This window comes from Erithacus rubecula, assembly GCF_903797595.1.
Source record: "Erithacus rubecula genome assembly, chromosome: 6".
Taxonomy (NCBI): domain Eukaryota; kingdom Metazoa; phylum Chordata; class Aves; order Passeriformes; family Muscicapidae; genus Erithacus; species Erithacus rubecula.
The window spans coordinates 42,711,020-42,735,743 of record NC_136688.1 but is presented as its reverse complement, the minus strand read 5'-3'; the positions used below and the strand labels follow the sequence as shown (position 1 = coordinate 42,735,743).

Sequence of the window (24,724 nt, the reverse complement as noted above, 5' to 3'; positions counted from 1 at the left end):
TTTTTCCCTACTTTTTTGCATGAACTTGTTAAGCTGTAGGAAAGATTTTGATTGGTATTCAAATTCTTGAGCCAAGTTTATAGTGGAGTACAACATAATCTAGTTCATGGGAACATTCCCTCGTGCATCACTGAAGTGCATTCTGGAGTCAAATTTGTCAGCTATTCTAATAGCAGACAGGAAAGATACACGGCAATGTACAACAAGAAGTCAAGACAAATGTCATGTGTGTATTCTGAGGATTTACTTTGGGAAAAACTTTGTAATAGTCTAAAGAGAGTAGGAAATTCTAATAAGGAGAACTTGTAAGAAGTAATCTAGAAAATAAAAAATTAAAAAAAAAACAAAACAAAACCACATTTTAACCTAATAATTAAGTAATTTTAAATTAGAGAGTTAAAATGCTATAATGATATAATAAGTATATAATTTTTTTGCCAAAAGTTGAGAAAAATAATAAAAACCTTGACATGACACAGATGTAGATTAGAGGAATGGTTTCTTTCAAGTGAGAAGGATTAATGCTTCTCAATATACTGTGACAGGAAAACCAGCACTGTGCAAAAGCTAACCTTCTTATCTATCCATAGGATACTGCTGTCACACTGTAATGCAAAGCAGCTTCAGCATCATGTTGAAAGTTGGCACACAGAGGAGAGTTCATGAGTACAACACTGGGATCCAGATATATTTAAATTTATTAAAGGCTGACAAAACATTGCTGCTATTTTCCAAGTCAATACATCATATCACCTAACAATGACTTGTTAAGTTAGAAGTGAAAAATTAGATCTCTGAGAAGTTTACTACAACTAATGAATTAGTTACAATATGAAGTATCCCAAGAGTAGATTCTTAGGGTCTGTCCAATGATAGAGAAGTACATGAGGATTTGATTGAGGATGAAAAAACAGTGTATTATTCTCTTTTTACATCAGAAGGTAAGCCAACACACCAAATTGAGGACTATGTGGAAACAAAACATATATGAAGAAGGCCAATAAAAATACAATTACAAGTGGTCTAGAAATAACAACACAATTTATGAAGAACAGAATGAGCAGTGTTGGCCAGGAAGAACTCAAATCCCAGTTCACATTCTACTTGAGTGTGGGAATTAGAGGGAAAATTTCCTCACATGGAATCTCATTTCAAGCAGCCAGAAGGACAGAGTGGAATTCATGTACATCCCAAGAGTAATGGACCACAGGGTGTTTGAAATTGCACAGATTTGCTGGTATCAAGAAAAGAAAAAACAGAGTAAGAAAAACAAATTCTGCTCAGGAAAGTGTCCAGGTGCCTTCCCAGAGTCTAAGTACTTACTGCAAGAATTTAAATTGAAATAGCTACACATAAAAGGAAAATAATGAATGGTGGCACTCACATTGAAAGTGAAGAAATAGAAAATAATTTTTAAAATAGAGCAATCTATTTAGGATTTTTCTCCTTCTTTACCATATGCAGTGAGATACCATAGCAAAGAGAATCAAAAATTCCTGGAAAGGTAGATTTCATATTACAGCAAAATTTATCTATTGAAAATACAGGGTGCTGTATTTCAAATTGCATGTTGTAACAAACTGGTGCCATTTCTTCTGAGCTGTACTATGAAAAAGGATTATAAAGAAGTATGTTACAGAAGTGTAAGCATTTGGAATTAAATGTTTGAAAGTCTCTGAGGGTTGCTTAAGGATATTCATCCCTGGCACACTGTAGCACAGGAAATCTTCAAGCCTTGAACTGTCTGCATTGAAATTAATCCTCAGACTTTCAAATCTTGGTATAAGAAAAATGAAAATATAAATCTATAAGACTTTTTGAGATGCCTGTAGACGAAGAAGCTGTCTTTTTCTACTTATTGTGGAAACTAAATGTGCTTAAGGCTGGGGCTGAAATTCAGAGGGAACTCATTGTCAGAGAGGTTGAGTGCTGCTTAGAAAGGGGAGAGCATGGAGACACACAAGAGGGGGAGGGCTGATGTGAAACCCAGAGGTTTCTCTGAAAGATCTGATGAAACTCATAGTTTTTCATAATTTTTTCAGTTTTAATGAGTGCAAAAATATCCATGAAAAGAAAATATTTCTAAGGAAACTAGGCAAAAAATTTTGAGATTTACTTTTTAAGAGGTATTCATTCATTCTGCCTCTAGAATGTTGATAGATAAACTTGAAAAGTGTAATTATAAAACTGTCATCTCAGGTACTGGAGACTTTCTCCCCCTCTGCACTAATATCAAACTTGCTCTATATATTTTTGCTGCACAGTGAGACTGTTACCTTAACTTTTTTTAGTTTGGTTATCTACATGATATGGATATTCTTCTGTATCTGTGAAAAATATTTATAGACTCCAGTTCAGAGGTTTTTTTCCATACTTAATTAATTCTGTCTTCTTTTCTTTATCTGAGGAATTCTTAAACTTAATTTGATCATAATGTGAATGTGAAGAAAGTTTGAGATAAGGGATGCAAAATATAGTAATAAAAAACCTTGCTTTATTTTCTGATATTTACATTAAGAATATTTTAAAACTTTGCAGAAGGTGTTGAGCTGCAAATGGAATAGGAGGCAATAGTATATGATGTGTTGAACTTGTATATAATTCCTTCTTCTTCAATGTCATTGCATCAAGAATTTCTTTGATCCACTGTACTAAGAGCACAAAGAATTTACAGGTACATGATGTTTTTGAAGATATGGAGGTGCAAAGCAGCCAGAAAAGATGTTTACAGTTACTGGAGTAAAGTTTTGTAGATTCACAATAAATCAAACATACCCATAGCTGGAGTGATCTGTGAGAATATAGCAATTTTTTTCTGAAAAATGCTGCCACATTAAAAAAATTTGTGGATATTTTTTCTTTTTTTTTTTTCTTTGTTATTGTTCCTACTTATTACTGCATTTTCTAAGCAATGTGAGGACTGCATTTGGCTCACTGCATACTCTCAGCCATAAAGAGTATCTGCCTAAGTGCCTTTATAAATGAACAGTCATAGAAATGATAGAAGGAGGAACAGGACACAAGGAAAGAAGAGACTTGCAATTACTAGTCAAATTCACCTTTTGACTATTTCAGGTTAGTGATACATCTTATCTCAAGATATTTCATTTAAAAGGGTCAAGATCTCTTCAGTAAATTTATTTGTGAGCAATGTTTAATGAAACATTATAGCAACATCACAAGCAATAGGTGAAAGCTGAGAGAAATTCAATTGCTCTTTGACAATCTGAATCAGACAGTTGAAATTCAGGTATGGTTGACCTTATTCTGGGATGCAGAGTAAAATAATTTGTTAGCAGCTACTTTTCTGTGTGAGGAACATAAGGTCTAACTCTCATAGCTTACTCTGAGAAACTTAAGACAATCTAAATTTTAATTCATTTAATAATACAATGGCAATAGATAAGAATGCAGGAAATTGATTTTTATCTCTCTGAAAAAAAAGTGTTTTGGGTAACAGAAATAGTTAAAAGTATCTCTTAACACCTTTGAAACCCCTTTAACCTCTAAAACCAAGAAAAGTATTGCTTCTAGCTCATGGTCAGGATCATGATGTGCAGAAACCTTTTCATAGTGTGCTGATGACTTGGTCCATTATCAGAGCATTGGTTGGCCAAATTCACAGCACATTTACATTATTTCATAGCTATGCTGAAGCACTTCATTGGCTGAAGAGGTAAAAGTTTTGAACCTTATCAGGTCTTTTGGAAATGGACTTCAGCCACACTTATCCCTCTTATAAGGACTATTAAAGAGGCAAACATTGGAATTCTCCCAAAATACGTACTGTGGTGAGCACACAAGTAAAATTATCTGTCAAACTGTGAAAGGAAAGTTTGGAAAATGGCCTACCTTCCTGCTCCAAACTTTGACAGGGACAAATTTTCTTCTTGCAGTTCCCCTGTTCCCTACACATTTTTGTATCCTTCTCTTCCTCTTTAAACTCCCAACACATCTTTATGAAATCCTATGATTGCAGAAATCAGGGAGAATTAGTCTATATTTTACCCGCAAAAGTCTCAGTTTGCAGTGACACACTCACATGACAATTTAATTGTGACTATCCATTTGAAAAAAATCCTCCAGTTCATTTTGCAGAGGCATACACGCCATGAGAACTTGCATACTGTAAGGAAGTTTCAGGTTTTCAGGCAAGAGAAAGAACTGGAAAATCTGTTATACTGCTACCCTGGTCTGAAATCACAAATGGAAGACAAGAAAGGGCTAAGGGCTGGGCAGAAATGAAAGAACCAATAAACATACAGATTAATGTATATACATTGGATTGGTTTTCCGACTACTGTAAAAATATTATGGCTTTTAAATAAACAACTTATCATAAAAATACTTATGCAATTTTCTTCAAGGATGTATTTTGCTTGTATCATCAGGACTTAGTAACAGATTTGGGGAACTTAAGTGACCCGTGGCAATAAAGACAACAAAAAGAAGCCAGTTAGAAAAAGCAAAAGTTTAAAAATGCCTCTGTAATATTCTTTCTATAACTTTTTAAGCAATAGATGGTGATTTTTAGTAATTTTTTGGTAATCATTAGTGATCTCAGTCACCTGCATTCTTCAGACACAGGAACAAACAGAAAGAGCAATCCTTTTAAAGGAATGCATTCATGTCTGACCTCCCCAGAGAGGAAAAAAATGGAAAGATGACTCACAGTCTCAGAAAGGCACTAACAAAAATTCAAATAAAATGAATAGTAATAAAGGGAAATCATATATTTTATTTCAAAATATCACTATTTTAATAATATTTAATGATTCTTGGGTTTCTGATTTCATAACGCCTTATGTAGGATATGCTACTTTTTGAGAAAATAGCATCAGTATGGATAATCATTAATTAAATCTCAAAACAGATGAACTTACAAAGAGTATAACAATATATACATGGGATCTTCAAAGTCAACATCTCTTCAATATAATACATGTTTAGATGAAAGTACAAAAGCATTATACAAAGGCATACTGTGATAAAACCCATAATGTTACTTCCAAGATTCTAGTAAATGGGAAAAAAACTTAAGACATATTTCAGCGAAAACATTTGAAACAAAAATCTTAGGAAATAGATTTTGGGGAAGCACCTTGGTTAACAAAACAGTAATTCAAAATCAGAAGATATCACTGTGTATATGAGGACAGGTGATTTTATCTCCTGAAATGCAATGTACTGCTGGATGAACCATGTGGTAAATATCAACATGTTGCTATAAATGATCAAATCCTTCACAAAAGACAAAAGATGAGACTTTCCCTGAAGCACTCAAAGTATCCTCTGTGAGCTCTTTTCTTGGGAAAGGAACTGAGTCTTCACACTGTAGTTAATCCTTGACCTGCCATCCACGCCTGCCAAGAAAACTGACACTTGATGTCAGTTAGAGTGATCTCTGTTGTGGCTTGGACTCAGCTCCACTGGGACCTGAATTGCAATCAGCAACAAATTACATTAAGGACTTTGAACAGGTCAGATCATATAGTCATGAAATTGAAGCCATCAGACATGACTTAGCCAAATTTGAACTAGCAATTGATAAGCTGGTGGCTTGACATTGCCCCTTCTGTTATTCTACTGAAATTTGCTGATCCATCCAAAGAATGCTTGGGGTCATAGGTCTCCAAAGACATGCACCAGGGAATACCAGGCTGTTTCCATTGCATAGATGAATATTTGCAATCCATTGCTGTCAATGTGCTTTTTTAAAATCAAACCAGATAACCTGAAGATAGAATCAAAGACAATGAGGAAAACATCATAATGAAGGGCTAAATATTTTAAATTTATTACTCAACATTTACACCACTGTGCCCACTAATATTATATTTCAATCACTTTTCAGCTGTAGCCCAACATGAGCTCTATGATTGTATGTACTCTTTTAGTCTTCCTTATATATTTATCACTGACCTCAGCATGAGTTAACTAGAATTAGTCCTCAACAACTATACATATAATCAGAAATTTTCTAGGCATTATCAGTAGGCATAAATCATCTTTCAGTTTAGGTCGTGGTAATATGGTTCAACGTTACTGTTAAAATTGAAGAAGAGAAAGATGCGTATTTGTAAATAGGATATCACTGGACAGACAGGACAACTTTTACAAGAAAAGGAATTTATTTCAGAAAGATAGAAACAGAAGGAACCATCTGAGAAGAATTTGCCAACAGAGCGTTAAAACAACACTGTGGAGTGCCAGAAAATCTGGAAAATCACTTCAGACTATAGGAAATATAGAAGAGTATTGTGTATGAATAAGCCAGGAGGAGCAGTTCCAGAAATAACTTCTGCTTACCTGTAGGAAAGACTGGATTAAGCATAAGGTTAAACAGATTCCCACTCCAGGTCATTATACTTACAAAAAATATACAATATAAAATATGGAAAATAAAAATATGTGAACTATGTGTAATTAATTTCGGGGACATCAGATCCCCAACTTTACTTTGAGGGAATGAATGATTAATTGTTGCCACTTCTTTCCAGGTTTTTTCTTTTCCTGTGACAAGGGCTGGAAATAATAGGGTGCCTGTGAAGCTGTGACCACCACAAGACCACCACTTTTCCATTGCAATACACAAGGTTCCTCTTCATGCTGGCATGAGTCTGGAAACAACCAAAATTTCAGCAATTTAGGTCAGCAGAAAACCTGAGCTGGCCTGACTGTAGTCCACAAAGGCAAAAGGATTTTGTGGATGGCATCATTACTGACCTGGGGACTCAGCTGGCCACACCCAAAAAATGCATTAAATCTTTTCCTGAACAGAGAACAACAAGAATATTTCAAGGTCAATAATACCATAAATATTTGTGGGAACCAGATATTCTTTTATTTAATGAAACACGAAACTGAATGAATGAATGAATGAATGATCTTTTCAGCCATCACACACTTTTAGTTCCAATACAGAAGTTGATTATTTTAAATATTGGCACTCTTTTAAATGTAATGCTTATTTTATATTGGTTAAAGTACACTGAAACCTGTAGAATTATTCTTAATTTATGTTGGCATAAACAACTTTAAAACAAATAAAAATCTCACGTTCTGAGCTTTTTTGGTTATGTTTCTTTGGTAGGTTTTTGTCTACTAGCTGACTTTCAGTTATGCAGTTATAACTGCATTTCATTTAAAGAGTTTTAAAATTTGGTAAAAATGTACGAAAAATGTCTGAAATCTTTCCTGTTGAGGATGTGGCAAACAAAGTCTTTTCTTGAGAACTTGTCTCTAGGATTACTTATTTTAAAAGAGGTTGAAAATTCTTAATTCAAGAGTATTCCAACTCTCTTTTATAGGCTTGGTTTTCTGGGTGGAGAGAGGCTTTGAAAGTTAAATGAATCATTGCTATAAATCTATTATCATTGGCCACAGCACATGGAATTAATTTCATTTATGCACTGGTTAATTAATACAAATTTATTCTGTAAAACTGAATGAAAGGTTATACTGAAGTTTATACTATGTTCTGCTTTGAAGCATATAAAACAGACATCATGTCTGAGAGATGCACTTTTAATGATGCAGTACATTAGAATTCATTATTCTCTTTAGATCTGTGTGTTCTGTTATGCATACAGAGAAATGCATACATGGGTACAGCAGACACTGTCAAATGAAAGTAAAAATAAATTGCTTTGTTGTCAGTGCAAAATCCCCTATCCTTATCTCTATGCTTTGCATGGCCAACAGAGTGTTGAATTATTACCTATTCTGTAGACATAAAAGGCTAGATCCACACAGAATACATGCTGATTATAAAAAATGGCAGTGTTTCTCTGGACCTAGTGCAACCCAACTCCATAGTGTTATTAGAAAAAATAAAGTCACCTCCACAGAAAGCTCATTAAAACATCACACGAATGTGGGAATGTTTAAAAGTTTGAGAACTCTGATCTACAGAATCTATTCCAGATTTCAGTACAGTGTCTACATGATTTTTTTCATAAAAAGTGTAATGAGGGTTATGTGAACACTGTTTAGGCATAGCAAGTTATTTGAAATGGCCTCCTCTTTCTATTTCCAACAAGTAAGAAACTGCTTTTAAATTAGCAACTGGCAAGATTAGTAAGCAACAGTAAGTTGCTTACTAGGCAAAAATTTCCAGATATTATAGATATTATATGTTACAATATATATATTATATATCCAGATATAATTTCCAGATATGAACATATTTCTTTCCAAAAGAACTCAAAAGCAGAAAATTAATAAAAACAATTAAGAATGTTAACTTACTATATATAATTAATTTGTCCATTTTGCATCATGGGTAAGTTAATAAGACAAATAAAAGTGTTTATTGGTCTGGATGCATATGTGATATTTTTTCCATACTGAGAAATAGAACAGTGAATGTAAAGACAACTCAGTGCAAAATGACTGAAAACCCACAGAACTGTAGTTACCAATTAGCCTACTCCTCTGTGACAGCAGTTTTAAATATTAACAGAACATAAAATATAGTACTTTTAATGGGACATTACCAAGGGTTTGCATATAAGGGTATATATGTGTATTTTCCTTTAGTTTTAAAAGCCTCTTAGACACTTTTCTGTTTCAGAATAGATTCTTTCCATTGGCCAATTTGGCTTATTTCATTCTCAGCACAAGACAACTTGACCTATAGAAAATAAAACTAGTTTTGCTGCTTTAATCCAAACCCACAGTCATTGAACAGTTGACACTATTACATTCTGTCTGATTAAATATGTCACATGCACCTATGTGGTAAGGGAGAAAATAATGTATATTCAGCTAGCAATAAAGGTCCCCTGACATATAGAAAAACATATCCAAAAAAGAGCAAGGTTTTTCTCAGTGATATTTATGTGTAAAGCATATGAGTGTCTGTAACTTATTCCTCAGTGGAGATTCCCTCCAGGCTCTCCACACACAGAGGGGGATAAATACACTGAACCAGCTTCACATCCAGCTCAAGGTGCTTTGGCTCTACCTTGGAATCTGAAGGGTGGGATTTCTCTGAATCAAAACCTGCTTCCTACTGGGACAGCAGTCTCATGGAGGCCAGGTGGGGATGATAACAAAAAGAAAGGGTTTGGGGAAAGAGACTCGAATTCTGCCTAGGTTTCTGGGTCTTGCATAGGTCTTGTAGATTGTTGAATAGGTTTATAAATTTAGCCACCAACTAAGGACTGAATTTTCAGGTAGTCACTTTCCAACATGTAAATCAGGAATAAGTAGCTTTCTGTTCTGCTGTCATTTGTGAGGGGAAAGAAAAGGTAAGCATCCAGTTATTTCTCTTCATCCATTCTGATTTAGTTTCAACTTTTTTGCTCTGATTAGCATTGCTTAAGGGAGAACAGAGAAAGGAGCATAATCTCAGAAATTATTAGGTAATAGCATCTAATTTTGGTGCAGACTGCTGTCCATCATTTTTTCTAGCACCAGAAAAAGAAAATTTCCAGAATTTTAAAAAAAGCCCATACATAAACAAACAAGCAAAAAAAGGCATAATTTTGTTGCAGGGACTATTAAGGATCTGCAAGTTGCAGATTGGCACACAGTGCTGTGGTGTTGTGACAAAATATGTAAATTTTTACTATAATGCAAAAGCTGACAGTGTTGACCAATTCCATAACTGGCTCAAGCATTTCCATTGTTTTTCACTGATATTCAATATACTTTTCTACTGAAATTGAAGCTCAAAAATAAGAGAGGTTTAATTATAGTCACATTTAAATCATTGATTTTTGCAGGGCAGTAAAATTACTTGTCATTTTCTAAGGTTGAAGGCTATATTGACTTTATCTAAATTTATTTTTTTAAATTACTCTCCAATTTTAAATTGAAGTAATTGGTGAGCAGGGGAATAATGAAGTGTGGGAAAAAGATGCAGTCATTATTCAAATTGCTAAATTTTATGGAAAGACACAAAGAAAAAGAGCTCATTTGATATCTTGTGCATTTTTATTTCCCTATGCCAGTTAAGGCTGAGAAATGTTTTTCAAATGAGTTCTGTTTTGTTCACATAGAAATATTGTATTTTAGGAACTAGATTATCTAGCATAACTGCTGCAAATATTTTTATTGATAGCATTTCCTTTTACAATTATACACAATCTTCATATATATGCATATCAATCTTCCTGAATGTGCAATCAGAATCAAATCATGTGGGGTTGAGGATCCTTTCTGTTATGGAAAGACTATTCTTGGCCACACACAATGATTCACAGAAAGTAATTACAAACCAATTAATTATTTTATTTATTTCTGGACTAGGTTTTGTTGTTTCTCATTGCACCTGGAAAATACCCAGAGAAGGAGAGATTTTATCTTAAGTAACACTTGCTCTTTAGAATTTGCAGGGATTATTTCCTTTCACGTTGTTTTTAATATGAAAATTCTGTTGGAACTTATTTCTAGAGTAGTTGTCTTTTACTGGAGAATTGTACTAAAACCTCATTCTTTTAAACGTGACAATTATGCAGTCTCTATGCTACAGCATATTAAAAAGTTACATGCAACATCAACAAGTTTTCCCATTTGTGCTGTAAACACAAATGAACTGATAACCGCTACAGAGTTACCAGATGGAGTAGGCAGGTACAGGCTTCATCCCTGGCTTCCAGCTGACTAGCTTGGCTCATCTGACTCCAAACCATGAGGTACTTATAAAATCACTATTATTGTCACCCAAAAAATCTTGAATGCTCTGGGGTTAGATTAAAAACTGGATGGGCCAGTCTGGAACATATAAACCTGCATAGACTGTTTCAATTGTCTGTTACTATAAAGCATATTTTAATCCAGTAAATGTGGGACATTTTTGGAGATCTTAATTTAATCCCATGTACTATGAAATCACAAAATCTTGATAACATACATCTGACTTCCTAACTATACATCCACAGAGTTTTTGAGACAAAACTTCTCTTTGCCTTGACAACATATATTTACATAAATATACTCAAATGAATAAAATATCCTGAAAATTTAAATAATTTTCTATGGCATGGATGGAGAATTAATTAGTCAATCATCAATTTCAGTTAGCTGTAAGCAGAAAGTCACTAAGCTGAGCTTTTCAAAGACAAGCATGTATGTATAAGAAGCAAGACAGTAAACTTATATCCTGTTTGTGACTTACTGCAAGGAGACTGCAATTCCTGTCATTTAGCTTGCAAAATCATTTTCACTTCCTTAGCCCTCTTCCTTTTGAGTACATAATTTCCTCAGCTACAATTTTTTTTTTTTTTTTTTTTTTTTTTTTTTTTTAAGTCATGTACACACAATTCAGAGTGAGGTTACAACCCATAAAAGTAGTAGGACACAGGAGACGACCAGATGTAAGATATCAGTATTGGCAATGCTCATGGGAAGATCCTATGTTTCTTACTGAAATAATGTATTAGATTTCTAAATATTTCTATGTAACATTTCTAAATATTATGGTTTCAGATAAAACTTTGGAAACAGCAAATCGAAAACAAGTTCTATTTTTTATATTATCTTGCTGCTCTCAAGCCAAACTGGTACTGAAAAGACACAGGATTGTTGCAAGTGTTGTTATGAAATGAGTAAAAGAGAAATCAAAAAATAAAGACTAAAAGTGTATCAGCTTAGAGAGAGATTTCTTTCTCCTGGGACCCTTTGGTGTGTCTTTGGGCTGGTGAGAATGCTCCTTCTCAACAAGGGGACTGTAATGGTGTGATCTAGCACATTCCACCAAGGGGCTTCACTCCCACCAATTGGCTGACCCCTTTATCACTCAGTTCTCTATGAAAATTAAGTTGGTATGAACTCAAGGAATTTTTTTCCACATTTGAGTGGATCAAAAAACCCCAAGAATTTAGAAATTAATTCAAATTTCAGAAACGTAATTTAAAGAAGTTTTTCTATATTTAAAGAGAAAATTTTAATATTTAGATTATTACATATTTATCTACTTGCGAGCAATCATGATTAAAAGTGCAAAGATGACTTTGTAATTTGGTTGATATGTTATACCCAGACAATGAAACCTATTATAATATACCTGACATGATATTCACATTTTAGCTTATAAGAAAATTCTAACCATCTTCATACTTCTGTCTTGTAGGGGAGGTGCATGTGTGTTTTGCAAAGGTATAATTTTCATGGCTCTACTGGAGATTCACTTGTTTTCAGGAAAATTCAGACTGATGCTCTTGACTGTCATGCTATCTACGCTGTCTAATATCAATGAATAATCTCCTTGATGAAGGCTGAGCACTGTACTATCTTCTTCATCTGCATTTAATACTGGAGAAAGATTTGGGATGTTGTTCAATTGTTGACTCAACATGACCTGGCAATGTGTGCTCGTAGCCCAGAAAACCATCAAAATGTATCAAAAGAAGTGTGACCATCAGGAGAAGGGAGGTGCTTCTCTCCCTCTACTCCACTCTTGTGAGACCCCAGCTGGAGTGCTGCATCCTAGTCTGGGCCCCAGTAGAAGACGTACTTGGACCTGTTGGAGTGAGTCCAGAAGAGGTCGGTCATGAAGAGGGCTGGAGAACCCACGAGACTGGAGGCCTGCCAGAAAGACAGAGTGGGACAATTTGCAAGGACATAGAGAGACAGGACAGGGGGGAAAAGGCTTCAAACTCAGAGACCAAGTTTAGATTAGATATTAAGCAGAAATTCTCTACTCTAAGAGTGGTGAGGCACTGGCACAGCTTGCCCAGAGAAGCCATGGATGGCCCATCCTTTGAGGAGTTCAAGGCCAGGCTGGATGGGGCATTCAGCTATCTGATATGGAAGGTGTCCCTGCCCATGGCAGGGAGGTTGGAACCAGATCATCTTTTAGGTCTCTTCCAGCCCTGGCCATTCTCTGATTCTATGATTATAATTCCATGACTACCACAAGTTTCATCAATATGGTTGTGACAGGGGGCTTAGGATAGCTAAGGAAAACCTATGTAGGTTTTCTTATTGGTGATTTTAAAATCTATTAATTACATTATTGATGAACCTCTTATGTTTAACATACAGAAACAGAATTAGTTAAATACTTGCAAAGTGTTTCAAATCTGCCTTAGTTGATAATAATGGCTTGGCTCAGAATTGCATGGCACTGTATACATGAATATTGCCACAGGGGCTTGAATATTTCTGTTGTACCATCTTTATTTTTTCCTGAAATTGAAATCACTGTCTAACTGGATATGTAGAGGATATTTTCTCACCTTTTCAATATATTTTTCAGTTTCTTCTAAACAGAACTGTATTGTCTGGGTACAACTAGAAATCATGCCACATTAGGGTAGATGAAGAAGCATAATTCATGACTCACCAGCTTAATCTCCTGTAAACAAAAGCTTCTCAATACAGATGATCTGTGAAGCATGCCAAGCCACAAAGACAGAAATTCATATAACAGGCAAGTCAACAATAAATTCTTATAGTAAAATTAACTGTGCTTGTGTAGGAAACAAAAAGATCCTGCAGTGTCTCTGGAAGAAGAAGCAATGGGCTTACACCCTTTGGTGCCATAGGTACAAGGGCTATTCAACATCCAAGAACATTTTTGAACTTGAATGACACTGAAGATAACATCAGCTACAATAGCATCAGTTATTTTATGGTTTAGATGTGGATACGTAAGTTAGTGTGGAGCTGTCTGCTGTGTATAGATCTCCTCCTCTACAGTCCCCATGCACAATCAAATATCCATGACACAAATCCTCCTTCAAGAAAATAGAAAATAGTAAATGTAATGAAATATGCCTCTTTCATTGTGTGAAGGCCCTTTTTTTTGGCAGCCATAGCATTTCATAGATTTAGTGGGATAAAACAGCACTACTGTACAATAAATTAGGTTACTTTTGAATTATGTCTACCTGACTTTTGCTCATGTGTTGACAGGCTGATTCTGACAGCAGACATTGTGTGTTTTCTACAAATAGGACATTTTGTTTATGCAGCACATCAGGCTTGTTGCCAAAGGCTTAAGATGTAACCTCGAAACCGACATTATAATAACAAGGATGTTTTACACCACATTGCACTTAGCCTTAGCAATCACCTAATTCCCTTTAATGGCAATTGCCAGCTACAAGACTGAGACAGCATGGAGTGAGCTCATGTTAGGAGATCATTAACACAGCTAGTTGCCAAAAAGTGCAGCTCTGTCAAGTATCAGATTCCAGAGAAATCCTGCAAAATGGAATGCTTCTGTCAACATCACCATGACCTGACTGCAGTCTAAAGTTTCACATAATAGATAGCTGAACCTAAGGATTGTCCTTTTCTGTGGCTTTCATTTATAATATCTTCCTCCTATATGGATTATCTTGTATCTTACAATGACATTAATTAGCAGAACGGTCCTGTCAGTGAGAAAGACAGTGTGTCTTCTTTTACATGTTTGTCTATTTTCACTAAATTCATAAGGACTTAATTTCCTTGAAACTTATCTTCCATGTGTCAGTAAGATACAGTGAAGGACAGATAGGCAGAAATATGGTATTATGAGCAAAATTCATTTTCTGAATTGCTAAAAATAACTCAAAATCTTTCTAAAAATGCTAACTAAAATACCCAAACATAATTTTAACCAAAATCATTGTCAGGGTGCTAGCACATCAGATAGAAGAATAACAAATCTCCTGTCCATACCTCTGTCCAAAGCTGGATTTGGTTTTCAGCAAGCCTGAGGAGCTGTTCAGCAGCACATCCCTGCTGCTTCCATTTCAGGAGTGACTGTGGCACCTTTCTCCTCATCAAACCAGATGTTCCATGGCCTGACCCCAGCCATGCTGCAGAGCCCTGCCATGGGGAGGGGCACACAGGGCTCCACAGCTGACAGGGTGGTCACCAAGACCATCACTGGGGTGGCTGGTGCTGTGGCCAAGCACCAAGGGCTCCTTCTGTTGTAGCAGAAATGAGAGTGAGTTCATGCAGGCACAGTTTCCCAATTTTGTTTTCCATTTGTTTTCCAGCCCTCTTCGACAAAGTTCATGATGTAAGCATGATAAAGAGTATTCACAAAACCATCAACAGCTTCACTACCCTCAAGCCCAGACTGGACAGTGCCTTTGTCAATGGCTCCCTTGGTGTCAGCAAAGGCTTCCCAAGGGACCAGCAGCTGAAACATTCAAGCCCTGAACATCTTCTGTTTGGAGAAGATAAGCTACTGTGAGGCAATTTGCAGTATTTATGTGTCTCTTACACCTCAACAGTTACATTTTTTTTAATCTAGAAATAGGTTTCTAGAATTATGTATGCAGTTCTGGAAATATATGCAAGGAGGGATTCAGGTCATTCTCCAAAGTATTTTCAGTAATGAGGTCTGCTGAAGTAGGTTCTACACCTGAATATCTTTTCTGTTGAAAATTATCACATGCTCTACGTTTAAAATCCTGTGGTTTACAAAGAAATCCATGTCCAAGAATAGAGCTTTTCTGTTAAATTAGCTCTATTTATCAAATAAGTATAATTCCAATTATAAGATGGTTTAGGACGACACTTGTTAAATAACTTCTGAACACAAGTTGTAACATGTGCCAAGTCTCTACATATGGTGAAACTTTAAACAAATACTTAGTAGGATAATAACTCACAAGGGAGTTAATTGTCCTGGTTGTACATTTTTTCCTTGTACAAACTGTTAAAGTTCAGGCCTTTTTTGTTTTCATATGAACATGTCATTTTGCTAATGGATTTAACACCACCATTTGGTCCAATTTCCTCATGTCTACTTCAATCAGCACACAAACCACTGCACAGAAAGAAATGCATGTAGATTCATCTCCTTCATTTCAGAGCCCTCAAGGAGGAAATGTGTTATTCCCTTTTTTGAAAAAATGTGTTTAGTGATGGGTTAAGAGACTGAGGTATAGCATGCAGTGAGACTTTCCCCAGAGCAGAGTTGACTTCAGAACCATTGAGATAAATCCTGTTTCCATACGTTACAGAAAAATACATTGATTTTTCCTAATTTTTAGTTTTCATCACAGTTTTGTCTTAATTGCTATTTACTTTCTTGTTTCTTTGAACTTTTTCTACCTTCTTTCATTAGATCACAAATTTAATTCTCACTCCCACAATTTTTTGACTATCTCTATTTGCCTTGACACCTGATTCTGGGAATTGCTCTTGTGAGTACAAGATATATATTGGTTTGTGTTTCTTGTTTTTCTCTTTTTGTGGAGTCCTCTCAGAGCAGATAAGGGAGTAGTGTAATGCTTCATATAGCAAATCTGATCAGAAAAATATATCAAAGTGGATTGTCTTTCAAGCCTCACCTTTTTATAAAAAATTGTCTTTTTCATGCACAATTCAAGGTTTGATCCCTACAAAAGGTTCTAGCATATCAGAAAATTCTAACGACCCACCTAGTCTTTTAATTGCAATATCTGAAACTTAAAAGGTATTTTCTTGTGTTTTAGAGTAATATTACATTATTAGGCATTATGGCATTAAAAAAAAAAACCCAAGCAAAAACAACCAAACAACAATCCACCGTAAAATTATCAAAGTAAGTAATCATGAAGGAAAATACTAATAACTGAAGTTATTTGGGACAATTTCTGCTGTCAGAAATCAATGATTGCTTTTTTTTGCTTCTCTTGACATTTGTGTGTATGTTAAGAAGGGGAGAAAATCATATTTTTAGAGATTTTCTCTCCTTGATGATGATGAAGTACATCAATATTTCCTTCTTTTCTAGATGAATGCTTTCAAAATCTAGAATTTCTAGAATCAGTGAAAATCTGATTTCTTGCAAAAATATATAGTAGAAATCATCATTCACTGCTGACACATTTCCCATGTGACTTCTACAGTTAGGAGAGAGAGAGAGGTGTTAAAATTTTACTCTTTTCTGTTTTGCTCCATTAACATTTAAGACAACAAGCACCTCTATGGCCTACACAATTCATTTTTTATATAATTTGTGCTGCTCAAAAGAGGTTTTAATGTGGTTTTCTTAATGATATTTTCACCGACTAGACTTGCATTTTCTACTGAATTTGAATTTTGCTGTCTGAAATGTTTCTGGAAGGCAGCTTCCAAACCCTGTCTGTGACTAACTGCAGAAACCAAGTAGTGACAATAATGTCATGTTTATCTATGCACCCACAGAACAGAAACAACACCATATGACTGCTCTGACCATTCTCAGATTATTAAAGACTGAATACTGACAATGCCTACAAAAATTTTGATAAGAGAACTGCATTCTTTTCAGTTGACAGAATATTCAAAAAATAGTGACTAGGAAGAAATTGTTATCTTTTCATAAATAAGAGGGGAAGACACTAAAATGTTTTAATATGTTTCACTGAATGAGTGTTTATTTAGTATGCTAAAAGCCATTTTAAAAAATTATTGATTTTTTATTCAATTATATGTTACATACTTTTTTTTTTTTTTTTTTTTTTATGTATTACCCACACATTGTTTGAAATGAAAGGGGGAAAACCTTAACATTATATCAATTTTTATACACTGAAACCCAACATGGTTTGTCCCAAGATGTGTTCTGTCAGATTAGGTTTATGAAATGCAGTCTTCCACAGACATTCAGTATTTGAACTGCAACTATTTTATATTCATATGACAGAAAAGGAAATTATCTGTGATACTTTTCACTTCTATTGCTAGGCTCTAACTTTCCTAGCTCTTCACCTTGTTATGTATCAGTGAAAATAACAGTACTATTCCCTCGATTAAAAAAAAACAAACAAACAAACATGAGTGTAACCTGTGGCAAAGAAGGTCTCAAAGGGATGGTTAGTAGACTGTTCACATATCATTTCTGCATCAAGACAAACTTTGATGGGCAACATTACTAACTCGAGGCTGTTGCATGGTCAATTTAAACTGATTGATGACCCCCTTTCTATTCATTCTAAATAGCTTGGACATCACAAAAGTACTTTAGCATCCTCAGGAAAGGTCAGGAGTTTAACAAAATGTACTGTTATATTATTTTGTCACTGGTGGAGGTGACAAGATGAGGATTTATCAAGACAGTTAAGGGGGCATTATCCTCCTGTGCTGCAGTCTAGTTATGATGTGTACAGTCTCAATCATGACAGCAGCAGTGTATTTGATGTAATCATCCCATCCATGGCCTTTGTCAAACTATTCACCTAAGGGAGGCTAATAAATGTTTGTTGCAATGTTTTCTCCTGAAATAGATTGTAGATACAAGACAGTTTTCTTTCCACAAAAATGTTTCAAGGCACTTAGAATTTTTTTTTCCCTAGTAAAATGGAGGGAAGAGTGCATCTTATCAGTCCCATGGGAAAGAACTCAGCAGCCAATATTAGAAAGTAAAAAATTGAATAACACTGGCTCTTAATACTGTTAGGGAGAAACCCAGTAAATTTTTAACTGCCTCTATTGTGACATTTTTAACAGTTTTCTACTAGATAAATTATCTAAAAATGTAAACTATTTTCTGGATTAACTTTGATAAATTTGCGAGTGTCTTGAATTTGTTGTCCTATATGTGATCCTAACTTTATTCTTTGAGTGGAAGATTGGCAGTCAGTTACTTAAATTGTTATCTAGTACAATATTTTACACCCATAGTTACTGTTGGTTTTTCCTTTCCCTAATCACAGGCATAATTTTAAAGAGTGAGATGGTCTTTAATCTACCTTTGATCAGAGCAAGTTACTTCATTGTTTATAAATCTATGTCAAAACATTATGAAAATAGCTTTCAACTTCTGCTTGGTTCATGAATGATTTAAATATTGCTCAAGGTAACTCACTGTTTGAACAAAGAATTGTGTCACCCCAGTGATATGTTTTTGCTCTATGATTAGTTGTATTCCAAGCAAAAAAATTCTATTTTATGTAGCAAATATTTCTGAAATTAACATTTCTGTAAATACTTTCCACATGAAAGTGAATAAATGTTTTCAAGTAGATAAAAGGTTTATTCAAGGTAATGCTTGTGAAAAGTTTTTAATACTTGCTAAAATCTAGACTTTAGCTGCTGTTGGATGATACTGTTTTGTGCAGTTTTTGATAAATCTCCTGTACTCTGATTCAGATATTTTTTAATTTTATTTTTATTGGGGTTCTCTTTCCTTTGCAATGAAATATAAGGATTTAAATATCTTTCATGCTATACCAGACCTTTATTTTTATTGGGCTTCAGAATTTCTTGTGAGATATGCAAAAATTGAAGCAGCAAGAAATTATGAGAGAAAAAAAATTAAATAACAGTATCTCTGTGGACAAAGAATATCTTTCAGCAGATGAGTATCTTTCCATACGCCTAAGGAGGAAAAAAATGAGGTTAGAAATGAAATGGGATCACTATCTGCATATTCATGCTTTACAGGCAGGTAATGAACCCTTTGGAAAGAGTTGTTCTCTTCCCTAACCCTTTGCAAAAAGTTTAGACCATTTGTTTAAATTTACTTTTCCTCTACTTCTAGATAAGTCAAAAGCCACAGGAGTCAGAGTAAAAATATACTGACATTCATGCCATTGAATTGGATGATACCCTTTTTTATTGAAGGAAAATTTTTAATAAGTTTCCACATATATACATATGAAACCACTTGGAAGTTACAGTTGTCCGTTCTCTTTATTTTAAATTTGAACTTGTGAATCTTTGCTTGTCCTCTGTCAAACCCAGACAAACTAATCTGCCTTTTTTCTTCAAGTATCACACAAAATCTAAATCATAGAAAGCCCTAAAAGGATAAAATTGGAAGTTTTAAGAACAATATTTGAACCCATCTGCAGTCTTGCCTTTTTGGAGATGGGGTTTTTATCTCCTAAGTTCTCCACCCAAAGGAGGCAAAGGCTGGTCTTGAACCAGACAGGTAATTTGGAAATATTCTGCAACCAATGACAGCCACTATGGAACTTAGAGTTGGAATGTAAAACTCCCCTTGCTAAATTAAAGGCCAGATTTTAGCACATATTTTCATAGGTAGAACCCATGGATTCTGTTGACATGTGTCCTATTCATTACCTTTCCCCAAGAGAAGAAAATTTGCATTGTTTTTATAGCTGGTAGGAAAGTCCACAGAACTGCCATGGCAACACATGGGTGCAGAGATTCCTGCTAACAGCACATAAGGGATGTTAGCATCCATCTCATGAGATTTTAATTAATATCTGGTTTGGTTTTCAGCTAAGGAATTACTTTAAAATTTGCTTGCATATTTTACAACTATCTAGGAAAATAAACCCATCTAATTTTTAAGTGACAATGGATAAATAAATAAATTATGTGTTTGAGGGACAGGAAGGTCTAAGAACTTCACATTTCAGAATCTTTTGAATCAATTCCAAATCAGTAGAAAATAGAACCCTGATGCAGCTTAATGTTGTTTGTTAGAAAAGGAGCTGCCAGTCTCTGTTCAAAATCAACAGCTGTCCACATCCAGAGTTTCAAGTAATAATATTCATGCAGAGATATAAAATATGACATTTATCATACAAATAGAGTTCTAAAAGATGTTATGACTATAGATGTTGAATTTCTGTTTCAATTTTAGAGGAAAGTATTCTTGAAACCTGGAAGAAAAGAGTATATAATATTTGCCCTGCCATTTCTCATGTTGCTCATGGGTGAAAGGTGTTCAGTCTTCCAGAATAAAAACTTTTCTTTATATTTTGAGCTATCTTAAATTTCAATGTCTAATCTAAGAAAATAAATTTTCCTTTCCTGTATTAAATACTGCTGAAAATTATGTATCCAAAGGGTAATTAATTTAATTTTATAAACAAATGACAATTAAGTGAGATGAGCAGCTCTCTGATGGAATATTTTCTGTTCCACTTTCTAATTAGGACACCTAGACTCATAGACCAGAAAAGGAAACACATTTGTACATAGAAAAAGTGAAGAGAGTGAAATAATAATACAAGGCTGTTAAGCCCATATCTTTTGACTGAAACTTAATTGAAATTTCCTTTTCTTCTGTAATCTCTTTTGTTTTCCTTTTTTTATTGTGGAAATAAAATTTGGTGTGCGAATAAAGTGTAGTTTATGAAAGTTAATGACAAGAAGATAAAAAATATATATTCATTAAAAAAACCCCACCAAAATTGAGCTGAACAATGTCAGTCTACTTCTACTGGGAATTGTATGCATGGACCTGTCTAAGTAATCCTGTGTAAGATCTCTATCTTCTTCACATCACAGCCTGAAGCAAAAGGAGAAAGATGAATAGTGTAGACCAACTAGTGCTTTAAGTCTCCATAATAAGCTGTGTGGAATTTAGATCCTTGTTTCCTTCAGTAATTATAGCAATAAGGACAAAAATCAGAGCTTGGACTGAAATATATGTTACCAAGTTGGTAATCTGCCATACTCACATTCTCCTGTAAAAAATAAAGTTGTGAGTCAACAGAAACAGAAGACATCATCCCAGAATAACTATCTGGAGATGGACCAACTATTATCTCATCAGGAGTTAATGCAACTAAATTTAAAATTAAAAGCCAGGAAAAACAACAGACGGAAGGGATGCAGTCAGCAGCAAAAAAGCATTGCTGTTTAACTGTGATTTTGATCCTGAGCCTTTCCCCAGGGCCCTCTTCCATCTTGCACTGTATAAGCAGTTGGCTCACTGAGTGCCCTGCACATGATGCAGAGAAGCTGCACATGATGCTGGGTGAGTTTGCTGCAAGTCACTCCAAGAACTTTGTGTCTCCCCCCACTGCTTTAAGTTTCCCTTGCCATGCCTTCAACACCCTTCATGCTGTTTCATTTCAAACAGAATATCTCATGAATATAGAAAGCAGGGAACAATTTTGTTTGAGCAGTTTTCTAAATTATTATAAACGGAACGGTAACATGATTATTTAGTTCTTGCAAATTTGATTCATTAAATGGAAGGAAAAATGAGATAGTGGTTGTTCCATTGTTTTATAGGGAGAGAAAGATATTAAAAAAATGGTAATAACTTTTGTTAGACCACTTTATAAGTGAAGGAAAAGATGACTTTTTTACATGCAGGTCACTCTTTCCTCAAAGAAAAACGGAGCAACAAACACTTGTATGTTTTTCCAAAATTACAGCATTACATGGTTGGTGGTAAAGGTAGGGAGATAAATAGTTTGGGATATTTTTCTAGAAAAACAGAAATATATTTAGTGGTATATGGACAGAGATATAGATGCACTAGGAATTTGGGTTTTTGTTTTGTTTTGTTTGTGTTATTTTGTTGTTCTGGGTTTTTTTTTTTTTAAAGCAAAACTTCAGACTCAAATGAAACTCCTTTAAAACTTCTAAACAGTTTTGACAAAAAAAAAAAAAAAATCTAAAGCTGTAATATGCTTTGACTGCTTTGGTGTTTTTTTGCCATGTCTTTTCCAGTACAAAAGATTAAAGATCAGAAGTGTCTGAAACATTTAATTTAAGAGAATGCTCAGGATTTGGACTGTGGAACCTGTGTGAAAGTAAATAATCTAACAAAATTTCTTTCTCTTTTGAGCTAGGAAACGACAAAACAGCATATGAAATTTTGTTTCTGGCATCCATCTCATTCCCTGGTTTACTTCTTACTGACAATTGATTTGGAATGACACTTCCTTGTCCCACTTATTCATAAATTGTCATGTCTTATAGAAAACAAAGAAAAGAAAATGGTGATTACACTAAGAGATAAGGAAGAAATGTGCACACTTGTAACCCCAGAAAAGCTACAATTACACGTAGATTTTATATCATATTTCTCCTTATCAGAGACATTCATAAAGAATGATTACTATTTGCTTTTGTAAGACCTTGGCAAGAAACACAAAATTATACAAGAAACTAGGAGGTAAAAGTATATTGACCACTGAGAAAAAGAGATACTGACAAATGCACTGTGAAGAGTAAAACAAAATTTATTAAAAGCAGACAAGATTACAAAAAATAATGATTATGCAGGAGTTATGATAACATGGAGGATAAGTTGGTAGGAGAGGATTCAATCTACATTCTGAATCTACACAACAGGTGGAGAGAACTAAAGTCCCCAGAGTGATCATCTTAAATTCTGGCTCGGGCACTCTTCCTGCTCATGCATTTAATCCTGGGAGTAATCAGGGCTATGAGCAACTAAAGGTGAGGAAAAAGGCACTTTTACAGTTAATGACAACATTTTCAAATATCTGTCTAAAGTGTGTAAGTGAAGAATATAGATGTCAAACAAAATATAATCTGGACTTGGAGATGTGGGTGAGAGGTTTAATAAAAGACTAGCCTCACTATTCAAAAAATGAACAAGTGATTAAAAGACTTAATGATGCATTTTTTCACCTGCCTTTTTCAGAATTCAAGCTGTGTACGTGCTAAATTTGTAATGCAGAAACTGGAACACACAGACACACATATATTTAATAATAAGGAATTTTAGATTTCTGCAATGTACAAGCTGGCACAGCCAACTGAAACCCCATTAGCAAAAATGTGCATTTAATTACCATAGTAAAAAGGATTGTCAAAATTTTTTCTACCCCACTATAAACCAAATCCAAAATTAAAACCATGCATGAATCTTAAGAGGAAATTGCCTGTTGTAGTCAGTGTGTAGTATTAGCAAGGTTTTTGTGTCTTTGTTCTTTTTTTTACAGGGATCACTTTAAATGTTCAATGGGCTCTAATGTGTTTCTATACATTTGGCACTCTTCTCAGATTGGTAATGATGAATTTTCCTGGCAGAAAAGTACTTGGTTCTATCAGATCATGAAAATAATCTCTTTTGGACTGAGGTTTGCATGGAATTGCACCAGTATGTGTGCACTGACCCCAAGATGAGAAAATATTTCATTTCAACAATTTTAATAGAAACTGATCGTCTCTGTTGTTTTCAGAAGACTTTTTAAAAAATTATTATTTTTGTTTTGCCTTAAAAGGGCTCAAGAGGCATTACAATACATTTGCCAGAGAGAAAATCATGAGGGGAAAAGTGCAAGTACTGGTTTATCTTATATAATATTTAACAGGATTAAATAAAAATGTTAGTGATGCAGAGGGTTTTACCCCAGTGTCTTCCAGCACTAAGACCTCTTGACTTCACATGGCAAAGTAACTCACATGGAAAAATAATTCTGAAAATGCATAGCACAAAAAAAACCAAATCACCAAAACACAACTACAAAAAAAAAAAAAAACAAAAAAACAAAAAAACAAAAAAACAAAAAAAAAAAGCAAAACAACACTACAAAACCAAACAAACCTGTGGAAATTTATATTTTGTGGCTGATATATTTTTTTATCTTGTTGCATGCTGGAGACCTTGCTGCCTATCCTCAAATTTATAGATATTTTCAGGTATACTAGGCTTTCATGAGCTAGTTTGGTAGCCTTCTGTGAGAAACTGCTAGAAGCTTGCCTTATGACCAAAAGAGCCAATTCCAGCTGGATCCAAGACAGATCTGCCAGTTGGTGACAATGGTAGCACCTCTGCATTTAAAAAAGGTAAAAACATCCTGCACATCTTCAGTGGGAGAGGGGAGTGAGCACAAGTGAGAGAAACAGCTCTGCAGATCCCCAGGACAGTGAGGATGAGGAGGAGCAGCACTCCTTGTGCCTGGGCAAGGCTCCTCTGCAGCCTCTGGTGGGCACCATGGTGAGCAGCCCTGGAGTCCACCCCTGAGGATGAAGGAGAAAAATATAAAGTGTGATGAACTGTATTTAACCCCCCCACCCCACCCTCATCTACCACTTGAGGGTGAGAAGGTAGAGAATGAGCAGTGAATTGAGCCTGAGAAGGAGAGAGAGGTGGTGTGAAGGTGTTTTTAAGATTTGG

At 34.8% G+C, this 24,724-nt stretch overlaps 1 long non-coding RNA gene across 1 annotated transcript in view; it reads right to left on the bottom strand.

Annotated features, from left to right (window-relative positions):
• LOC306803871 overlaps nt 1-13,351 on the bottom strand; it is a 39,220-nt gene extending 25,869 nt beyond the window's left edge. The window contains exons 1-2 of the long non-coding RNA XR_013774732.1: nt 13,295-13,351; nt 3,853-3,928 (exon numbers count right to left, since the gene is read on the bottom strand). This is a non-coding gene — a long non-coding RNA (uncharacterized lncRNA). The remainder of the gene's footprint in view (nt 1-3,852; nt 3,929-13,294) is intronic.
• Between the last annotated feature and the right edge of the window lie 11,373 nt (nt 13,352-24,724).